Raw genomic sequence first — 11455 nt, 5'->3', positions numbered from 1 at the left:
GATCTCCCCGGAGCCTTCTCTTCTCTGGGCTGAACAGCCCCAACTGTCTCAGCCTCTCCTCATAGGAGAGGTGCTCCAGCCCTCGGATCATCCTCGTGGCTCTCCTCTGGACATGCTCCAGCAGGTCCATGTCCTTCTGATGTTGGGGACTCCAGAGATGGATGCAGTACTCCAGGTGGGATCTCATGAGAGTGGAGTAGAGGGGCAGAATCACCTCCCTCGCCCTGCTGGCCACACTTCTGATGCAGCCCAGGATACAGTTGGCCTCCTGGGCTGCGATCGCACATTGCTGGCTCATGTTGAGCTTCTTGTCAATCAGCACCCCCAGGTCCTTCTCCTCAGGGCTGCTCTCCAGCCATTCCCCACCCAGCCTGTATTTGTGCTTGGGATTGCCCCGACCCAGATGTAGGACCTTGCACTTGGCCTTGTTGAACTGCATGAGGTTGGCTTGGGCCCACCTCTGCATCCTGTCCAGGTCCCTCTGGATGGCATCCCTCCCCTCCAGCATGTCTACTTTGCCAAACAGCTTGGTGTCATTGGCAAACTTGCTGAGGGTGCACTCGACCCCACTGTCCATGTCGCTGACAAAGATGTTGAAGAGTATAGGTCCCAGTACTGACCCCTGAGGAACGCCACTCGTCACTGCTCTCCACTTGGACATCGAGCCCTTGACCTCAACTCTTTGAGTGCGACCGTCCAGGCAGTTCTTTATCCACCGAGTGGTCCATTAACAATCATGTAAACTTCAACTGTTACACATCCTGTATGAGCATACAACATCTGTCGTTTGTGTGTGTGCACACTTAAGTACCAGTACATGTAAGAGCAATTGCTAGCATGACTGAATAGTCCTTTTCCCTCACGAATGCAACTACTAATGCCATCAGCTAGCCATGATACAGAAAAAGAGCCACATCACAGAGCATCCCACCCCTCTACTCTGAGACTGGACTGCATCTGTCTGGAGACATTGGCTTTGTGATCCTGATCCGGAATGGGCAGCTGTAGTTAGAAAATAAAGCTCAGCTACCCTCATGAGCCTCTCCGGAGCATGGGCAAAGGAGTTGGGGAATGGAGTAAGGACATAGGGACCTCAAGATTTTCCTGCTCTTTCTGCATCATTTCTCTCTCTCAGAAGGTTCCCAGTGTCAGCCAAGGCTGACTTTGTCAAGATGAGGAAATAGCCTTTCTTCTCTGTGGTGAATTCGAGGACGATCTGCATGGTGGCAATGGATGGGAACTCATGAGGTAAAATTTGTCTGTGATTAATAGCACTCAAGGCTTGGAAAGTGCTGAAATTTGAATGTTCTGGGTCATGTTTTGATTCCAAAAAGCACAGGGATTTTATTTCCGTCAAATGATGGAAATCTGGCCGATAAAGAGTTAGCATGGACACCTCTAAGATGTGTCATGCCAAAGCTGTCATGCATGTGGGAAATGATTGCTGGCTGGCAGTGGATCATGCGACCAGAGAGGAGGAATCACTTTCTTGGCTCAGCCCACGTGGAGGTGCTACAGACTCGGGAACAGACCAGCTCACCCAGAGCAAAGACAGACCATATGCAGAGACCCAGCACCGCAAGTTATTACTAGTTATTTTTTAACAGGATTTTTTTGTGTGTGTAAAACATTAGAATACTTACACTTTATCTTTTCCCATATTTATTTTGTAATGATGCATCCAAAAAGAAAAGGAAGTATCAGCTGGTGTTCCTTAGCTCACACAATATACTTCTTGTAAAACTTCACAGGCAATTCATATCTGATTAAAGTCGGGCAAAACATCTTTTTCCCTAACTTCAGACCTGCCTTTTTATTATGCTTCTTATAAAGGAAAATGTTTGTTGTGAACAATAAAAGGAAAGTCCCACTTTCCTGTGAATAACTGTAACATCAAACCTCAGCCTTTAATATAATGGGTTCCTATTCTCTCCCTGGAGTAAAGGGCAGCCTAAGTGAAACATTCCCAAGAAGAGATGGGGAAAAAAATCCCCTAGAAACAATTAAAAAAATTTCCCAAACAACCAAACACTCAGCCCCTGTCTTGTGCCAAAGCTCTCTGCTTTGCTTTCTACCTGACTGCCTGCCAAGAAATGAAGAGATTATCCAAAAGCAAGACACAGGATCTTTTCCCCTGGGCCAGAGCTTTCATGGGGAAAGAAGAGACCAAGCAGATGGAAAAAAGAAGCAGAATTTCTTTTGTAAAAAGCGAGGGGAGAAAGACGTGTAACATAGATAAGAAAATGAGAGAGAGATGGATGAAACTGAGTGAAAGGGAAGATGCAGCCATTTTTACCATCATGTAAAGATTAAATCATGCTCTGAATGTGGGCACTGATGGCGACTCCCTCTGTGACTCTTCAACTCACTGTATCGCTTTGTCTCAGTTTATAGTCTGCAAGACAGGAAGAAAGAAATCTACCTCCATTGCTGTACTGTGAGAAATCAGTTAATGATTGAAGGGGATTTTAAAGATGAGAACTGTGCAGCATTAAAATCAGTTGTGGGTAAATACCAGGTGGCTCAAACTTTGCTCATGTAAGCAGCCATGCATCTGGGATTTTTACATTTTTGCTCGTTAGTAAAAATATTTTAGAATGGGCTCACTTTGTGTTTTGAATCGTGCTTAGAGAAATGTTACAAAAATTACTGTCAAAACTCTCAATCTATTTAAACAAAAACATTTTAAACAGTAGAAATGAAAAGTAACACAGAAAAACAGGAAACACTTCAGAACTGTCAAAATACTGTTTCCTGGTTAGTGTGGGAAACAGGCAAACATTCAGAAAACACTTGGGTTTGGGTATATCCAACCTTAACCAGAGCAGCTGTTTAATCATACTGTTAGGTTCCAGGCATTCAAATAGACTAAAAATATGCTTTAAATGGTGAAAATGTTCTTCTCTCACATGCTTGTTAATAATCCTGGAGCAAAGTACTACTTTCACCATTGGCAGTTAACATTGAGTCTTATATTTTCTTTCAACAACTAAGTTGCCATTACAACACAGTAGACGCAATATTCCTTCTCCTTTTACTGCACTTACCTGGCATCTCCCTGGTGACTTTTCACACATTGAAATAGTGATTTTATTGTGTGAGAGAGAAATGCTCATGTCTTATTTTACTGAGGCTCAGAATAACACCTTCACCTCCCCAGATGTAAAGAGTTTCATCAGGAGCTCAAGGGGAACAGGACTAGTTGTCCCCTGGAATAAGAATATAGAAGTGATATAATTGCAAAAAGTCTGTGGTATTTTGCTTAAATGCTATTTTCTTACTGTTATCTAACCAAAGCTAAGCTACTGCACTATGTGACAGAAGTCCTGCATCAAAAGGATTTTGGCACAATGTCGGTACTGGTTGAATTTCTATGACCAGCATAATCCTAGGGACAAAAACGAAGAGCAGTATAAGATACAACAAAGAAATGGAATGAAGAATAACATGAGGACATTCTCCAAAGAAATATGAGTTAGTCCAACATGTGATAGGAAGAGATAAATAATAATGGGTGATAGGTTTAATGCCTTTTTTCCTCCAGTAGTCACTTAAGAAAAAGGAAGTTTATTTAAAATGCTTAAGTAGCTGGTGTAAGCAGGATGGGATGTTAGTGAGCATCCTTGAGAAGTTGGTGAGGACAGATGAGGTTCCAGGGAACTGGAGAAGAGTAAGCATGGTGAATACTTTCAAAACAGAAGGAAGGGAGGTACGTAGGAACTGTCACTAATCAGCCTGACTGCATTTTCTGAAAAAATACCGAAACAGTGTTTGCAAAATGCAGAAAACATCTACTTAATAACAGCCAAGGCAGATTTGTAAAGAATCAGTTTGTTCAACGAGTCTGTGTATGGCATGTAAGATGCTGAAATAATCTTTCCAGTCTAGGTAGCACCGCTAAGGCTGCAGATGGAATAAGTGTGCTTGGTTTGGGAAAAACACTTCAGAAAAGATATACACAATTCATCCAATTCTAGAAAATTCTAGACAATTCTAGAAAAGAGAACAGATGAGGAAGGTGATAACAACCTTTATATAAACAACAAGACTTCTGAAAAGAGGAAAAGACCTGTTCTTCCTGTATACTGTGAAGGAACATAAAATAATCAGCTTCAAGTACAGAAATTACACTTGCACTAACGTTTTGAAGTCCCAAGTGACTGAACCGTTCCAGCTTGCTTTCGGTGTAATAAACTGTCCTGCAAACTAGTCAAGGACCTGTTCTACCATAACTGATTTGTTTACACTAAATGCTCTCTTTTGTTGGAAGTTGATCTGGCAAAAATCATTATGTTATACCTCAAACAGTGAGTCACTGAGCTTCCTCTTTAGGAGGACAACTGAGACCAGGGCCACAACAAACTACAAGTAATTCCTGTGGATCATGAGTTCTAATTGTTGGAATTCCTTGCAGATAATCATTTTAAAACTTCCTTCCTCTGTACAGAGGCTCCTTCTAAATAACAGAGTGGTACAGAACCAGGGTAACCATACTGTATTGCTCCTGGAAGAATAATACCTTCCTACAAGCATTCCACCATCTGTGGAAAAGCTCTTTTCTTTGAACCTCACACAAGAGGGTAGAAGGGCAGATATAGGGGTAAGGTAGTAGTTTGGGAATCTAAAGATCTTGGCCTGATTTCCACAGCATGTTCCTAGACAGATCTGCAGAGTGGTGGCAGCAACTGATGCTTCAGGAACAGAATTCACAGAATTACTGAATCACAGCATGGTAGGGGTTGAAAGCGACCTTCAGAGATCATCTAGTCCAACCTCCCTGCCAAAGCAGGTTCACCTAGAGCAGGTTGGACAGGAGCGCATCCAGGCAGGTTTTGAATATCTCTGGGGAAGGAGACTTCACACTCTCTGGGAAGCCTGTTCCAGTGCTCCGGCACCCTCAAAGTAAAGTTTTTCCTTATGATGAGATGGAAATTCCCATGTTCTAGTTTGTGCCCGTTGCCCCTTGTCCTGTCGCTGGGCACCACTGAAGAGTCTGGTCCCACTTTTTGACACCCACCCTTTAGATATTTATAAGCATTAATGAGTTCCCCTCTCAGTCTTTGCTTCTCCAGGCTAAACAGACCCAGGTCTCTCAGCCTGTCCTCATAAGAGGAGCTCCATTCCCTTGATCATCTTTGTAGCTCTCTGGTGGACTCTCTCCAGTAGCTCCCTGTCTTTCTTGAACTGAGGAGCCCAGTTCACAATGCCCAAACTCTCCGTGTGGTAAAAGGGGAAGTTTCCAGATCAACGCCGGGATGGTAACCACCAGCAGGACACTCATGATGACAGTAAGAACTTCCCAAAGGTCTCTCTTTGCTCTTTGCCAAATGGTGGCTTTATAGATTCACATCAACAGCCAGCAGCCAGTTCCCTAAGGCTCCTCAGTCCCAAATAGAGAGCTCCCAGTCAGAAAAAGTGTTTCAGTTGCATACAGTGTATGTTTATGGGCCCGTAAGGGCCTTACCTTAAGAGAAGTGGAGGAGGAGTCTCTGCTGATATGGTCTAGTTAATTAGAGTGTGGTAAGGTGGGATCCAAAGCATTTCAGGAAAAAGCTGCACCTGGAATACAAAGTCTCCCTCCCGAGCCAGCGATCTGGGCAGTGGGGTTCTTACAAAAGGCAGGCATTGCTTTCGGCTCTGTACGGGGGAATACAACATTGTAGTGTATGTTACACAGCCAGAGAGAATCAGCCCTGCCAAGAGTTGCCTAATTTCTAAATTCTAAGTAGCCCTTAGCCAAAAATTAGGTCCAGAGAGGTTTAATCCAGACAAGTGTTTACTGTAAAACATGTGAGTAACTGGGATTCACATACACCAGGTTCACACTGAAAACGCTAAAAGCTCAGAAGCAGGCTACATTCTTCAAATGTCCTCCTCAGTGCTAGTGAGGCTCTTCATTTTTTAAACTTCATGATTTTAACTGAGCTTGTTCTGGCATGGAGCTCCTGGTAGTTAATTTCAGATTGTGCGATTGTGTGATTTTAGATCTGTTCTGTGAACAGAAATGTACCACTCTGATGTGACCTGTGTGCAGCGTAGATATGGGGCAGTTTAATGCTGTGGCCTATTGCCATATCACAATATTATTATCCCTTGGGATGGAAACAATGTAGATTTATGACTTTGCTTGAGTTCTTTGCTTTGGTTATTTTTTCCTGTCAGGTTATTTTTAGTGCAAAATTGTTCCAAATTATGTCGAGAACAGGAGAAGCTGAACTAAAACCGTGATCAGAAACACTGCTGTGTATGAGGGATGTTTCTGTAGGCAACAAGAGTCAGTGGTTATGTTGTATTGCATAACCATAAAGAAATCTCTAGAAAGCAATGTGTTACCTCTGTCATCTTCAGAGAGTCCCCAATCCAAGCTGCCCTGGCATGAAGAAGCAGCTCCACTGGCTGTCAGTTTTAGCAGCTGCAGGATCAGACGCTTTGCAGTGAAACAGCCACTTTCAAGAAAAAACGCGTCTCTGTGTAAGGACTTGAGCTAGCTGACACAGTCCCTCCCCTTCCACTGCTTTTGAAGAATACACAATATTCAAGCCCTTAAATCAATTCCAGGCTTGTGTCCTCTGTTCAACACATTTTACATCTCCCTGGGCTATTTGCTTTCAGAGACAGAACCATGGTGTTTCTCAGAAATTAATTAACAGATTCACGACTCTTTTGGGTGGCTTGGGAAACAAAAATATGGATGAATGCTCTGCTGATATGGTTTTAATGTTGAGCTGTCAGAGGTACAGGTACCTGACAGTTCCTGAAGCCTAATTATGGAGCCAACTTTCTCTGTTGCTGTCTGCCTGCTCCAAAGAGACAGCTGTGTTTCCTTCCCTTTAATGAGAGAGTGTTGTAATAATAGCTTGCAAATATTTTATCTCTGGAAGCAATTATTAGTTTGTTTTAAAAGCTGAGCTAACACTGGAGACATGTTTATTCTCCAAGTAGACACCCTGTATTTGAACTATCAAATTTCTTGTTACTATTTTTAAACCAGTGTTGTGCAGTTGTGAATGCAAGTTGCTTCATCTGCTACAGAAAATACCCTAATTTGTTAATGAATTAACAAAAGAGGAGTTAAGGGAGAGGTTTCAAGAGCAAAAAAATGTGTTGGGAAATCACCTCGATTCCAAATTAAATTAGAAGTGTGTGGTGTTGCCAGAAAGTCCCAGAGCCCTAATGAGCTGTGTAATGCTCACAGCTCCTCTGCTCCCCTCCCACTGAGTGCTCTCCGCTGTGGTCTCCATCCCTCTGTGCTCCCGTTCCCTCTGCAGCCAGGAGGTTCCTATCTCTGGTGGGACAACGACCAGCGGCGGCCACAGCCAGGGCTGGGATGTGCTGGCCTCCACTGGCACTTCCTAATCCTTGCTATAGCACTGTAAATCTTAATCAAAAACAAGCTGTGCAGACTAGGGCCAATCTCACTTAGTCTGCTTTTGTGAGTGGCCTCAGCAGGATTTTGTCCTCAGTTAATCGTTGCCCCAGGCTCTTATGACAGTGATTGCTCATTTGGTGGAGGCCACCGTTTCAACTGGCGGCTGGCAGGAGTCTGAGTCACAGGCAGAGTCAAATTCAAGGGAAGTTGTTCTTTTCCGAATATAAGAGTGGTGAGGAGCAGGTAAGCTGGACAAGGTAAGTTATTTCCTTTTTTTTCCAGGCTGCAGTTATTTTTCCTTCCATTCCTGGGGGAAGCACGTTGTCAAATTCCTTCTCTAGCAATTATGAAATGTAGATAGCATGTCACACATCTTGTGTTCATGGCTATCTGCACAAGAAGTAATACCACACCTTTGGGATGTGGCAGGATGCTGCCTTATACCCGCAATGGGTGATAGTGCTTGAATTTTGTGAAGTGGTATCTCCTTCCCCCTCAAAAATATTATGCTGTTACTGTACGCTGTGACACTGCTAAACCTGTGCATCAGTCTGATCTGGGCCTGCGTGGGGTTCCCTGCTCTTTTTCATGAGCCCTCTGCAGATGACCTGGTCTCCTGAAGGGGATGCAGGACCAGACAGAGGAGGCTGCAGGCTAACAGACTGTGGGAGATGTTACAGGCACCTCCTCTCAGCCGCCACCCTTAAACATTCAAGGTCAGGTTGGACGGGGCTCTGAGCAACCTGATCTAGTTGAGGATGTTCCTGCTCGTTGCAGGAGGGGTTGAACTAGATGGCCTTTAAAGGTTCTTTCCAACCCAAACCATTCTATGATTCTATATCAACCCCTACAGCCCTCTCCCTCCACCCTTCCCCTGCTTGGACTCCCGCTGATCCCTTTATGTACCACTGCTCTTGTCTGCTTTGGCATTTTGGTGGGGAGAGGAAAAAGGACAGCAGATGGAAAACAGAGGTGAAGCTCCCCTCCTGCCCCTGGGCCTGCCTGGAGGAGAAAGCCACTGCGAGTAATACAGCCCTGGTTCTGTTTTCTGCCTCTGCTCTTCGGATCCTACCACACAGCAGAAGTACAAAACTGCTTTGTTGCTCCAAAAACTTACGTAAGAATACAAAGCCAGTTCTTGCATGAAGTCAATGAGAGGTCTTCCCGCAATATTCAAAGGCAGCAGGATCAAGTCTGTATGAATAAAATGGGAGCTCCAACATCAAAGGCAGGCAAAGAAAGGGCACAGCGTGAGCTCATGGGATTGTTTACTACATAACGTGCTCTCCACACTTTTTACACTTTTTGTTTGGATCTTTTTCCTTTGAACTCCAGACGACTTTCACGTTTAGGCCCAAAGACACATTCCCACTAAAATAAGTGGATGTTTTCTTACTAACTTCAATGCAGATTACATCAATTCTTTAATCTCATGTTTTGTTCTCGAACACTATAATCAAGCATTTTGTGCTCGGTTGGATATAAAATGAACCTAGGCAAATTAGCTTTATTTCAGATTGTTGCGTATTCTAAACTATCTAATTTTGATGGGAATACACCGGGGCCTTCTTAACCATAAGGTTGAACCAAAGGTGAACGCAGCCCAGATTTAAATGGCAAAACTGCACAGCTACTTTACCGTGAAAATACTGGGTGAGGTGGGAGCATACACCGTTTTCATAAACACTAAAGGGAGGCTACAGCCACAGGCACTTCTGCCCTGGGAGAAATCAACACCACAACACAGGTTATGCTGGCGAATCTGATTAAGCATCTTCAGAAGAAAAATCTGCTTAAGAAAACGTTTTAAAGATCTGAAAAAAAAACCACCAACAAAAAAAACCCTTAACAACTGCACCACTCAGTCACTATTCCAGTTACTCTCTGCCTGTTACTGTCTGCCTCAGTCCTCTCCTGTCGGCAGTGTTTTTTTTGAGCACATGTATAGCGTATGGCAACAGTCAGAGCTTTTCTGTCTTGTAAAATAAAGGTCTCAAAAGTAATGGGAAGCTTGTGAATAGGTCCTCGTGACACTGGAAGGGAGACAGACGCATTATGTAATTTACAGGAAGTGCTTTTGGCAGCTTTGCGACTACAATTTCTATAAATATCTGTTGTAGAAAAAAACACAGGGACACAAAAGAAGCTGTGTCAGAAAAAACAGTGATACACTGTCGTAGGGAAATAATGTTACTAGACTTTGTAAGAAGAACTACACTCTGAGGCTGTGGTTTATATTTTGAAGGAGGAACCTACAGTCTCCAGATCCCACTGCGCTAAACTCTGCTTTTCTAAAACCTGCCTGTGGCTGGATCCTTCTTGTTTCATTAATTCCTTCCAGTTCTCTACCTGGGCTGAATTAGCACTGTTTTCTTGTACTTCTTGGAATAATGTTTGGCCCTTGGCAGAATTGTGGCCCCAAGTCATTTCCCACAATTCAGACTCAAAGTTTTTTAGGGACAGGTGTTGCTTTCACAGCGCTCAGCACAGCTGCAGCCTTTTGCCAACAGCCGAGTAAATCATAAAAGTACTATTGGCTTTTCTGCAGTACTTCTGGAAGGCCCTGGTTGGCAGCCATAAGGGCTGACTTCGATTATCTCTGAAGGTCTGTTGCGAAGATTGGTTTGAGCCCCAACCCAGACACCTGGGAAAATTTACTTTCCCATCACAATAATGAATCACAGTGTTTAAAATGATAGCAGCTTATTGAAGGTGGAGGAGAAAAGATAAACAGAATAGCACGTAATGACCGGGTGCACTTTTCCCAAAGTCAAACAATAAATGAAGTAAAACAATTTGAAGTCTTCCTCTATAATTTCAAGGCAAGCAAACTGCAGGCTGGTTTGTGTCTCCAGGGCTAACACCCCACTGGCAGCCTGTGAGCCCCATCTCCCTCCCAGGATAAAAGAACCCGATGCCTCAAGTCTGAACTGCCCTTCAGCCAACCCAAGCTCCTGCTCTCTTCTGGCTCTTCTAGCGAGCTGTCCCTTCTTGACCATTATTCCTCTTCTTCAGTTGTTTCTACCCCAAGATCCAATTTCCCCAAAGGATCCTCTTAACTATGGTTCCTTCTCTCTCTTTTTTGAATTAGGTACTTTCATGCTCTAAAGCTACAAGCTATGTGAAAAATCAGACAGACCAGTCACTCTAGGCCTGTTTTGGCTTGGCTGATTGGCTCAGGTTTTTCTTGTGTTATAGTAACTGTGTAATTTCCTCTGCTTTCACATGCTTGGGGTTTTGTTTTGTTTTGTTTTGTTTTGTTTTGTTTTGTTTTGTTTTTGTTTGTTTGTTTGCTTGTTTTTAACAGAAGTGCTCCAAATATGAAAAACTTAAATGAAAATCCAACGTCTTTCAGATGCCTGCCTCAAACATGCCCGTGAATCCGTTCCCCTAGGTCCCTTCCCTGCTCACAGACTCCAGCTGTTTGCTCCCTCCTTCCAGGCTGCCAATACTTTAGAGCTTTCTGGATGTGGCTCCCCTTCTCCTTTAGACCTCGACCACCAGGCCTATGGCTCAGAGGCTGAGGTCAGATCTAGCTAATACAAAGACTATGTATGAGGTAAGTTTCCTCTTGAACACTTGTGCTCATTTCCTGGAAAAGGCATTTGTTTGCTTGGCCCGTGTTTGCTCTATCTGCTACAGCTCCTTATCAGCCTTCTCCTCCCTCTGACCTCAGGCTCCTGTCTTTTCATCTTCTCTCAGGTCTACCTCTGTGCCTGGAGCTCCTTTGCCTTCCCAAACCATGGACTTTCTGTTTTTCTGCTCTGGTATTGTCCCTCTGCTGCTTTGATCAGACTGGGCTCTGGTGTCCAGACTATCTGAAATCTGCCACAGAAGTTTCTATATGAAAACCAGGTGATTTATAAAATAACCAGTTAGGCAGTCAAAAATAGAGGCAACTAAAATATATTCATGACTGTTATAACCTCTTTGGGGAAATGACTTGAGAGGGTATTTAAGGCAACAGGTATATTGCAGTTCCTCCAAAAACAAGTACCATCTTAAAGACTATTACAAAGAAGATTATCAGTATCCCCTACAAATAGGCAAGATAAATGTAACAAACCTGTGGATTAAATACCATCT

Source organism: Vanellus vanellus (assembly GCF_965231255.1).
Source record: "Vanellus vanellus genome assembly, chromosome: 3".
Lineage (NCBI taxonomy): Eukaryota > Metazoa > Chordata > Aves > Charadriiformes > Charadriidae > Vanellus > Vanellus vanellus.
This window is presented reverse-complemented; position numbering follows the sequence as displayed.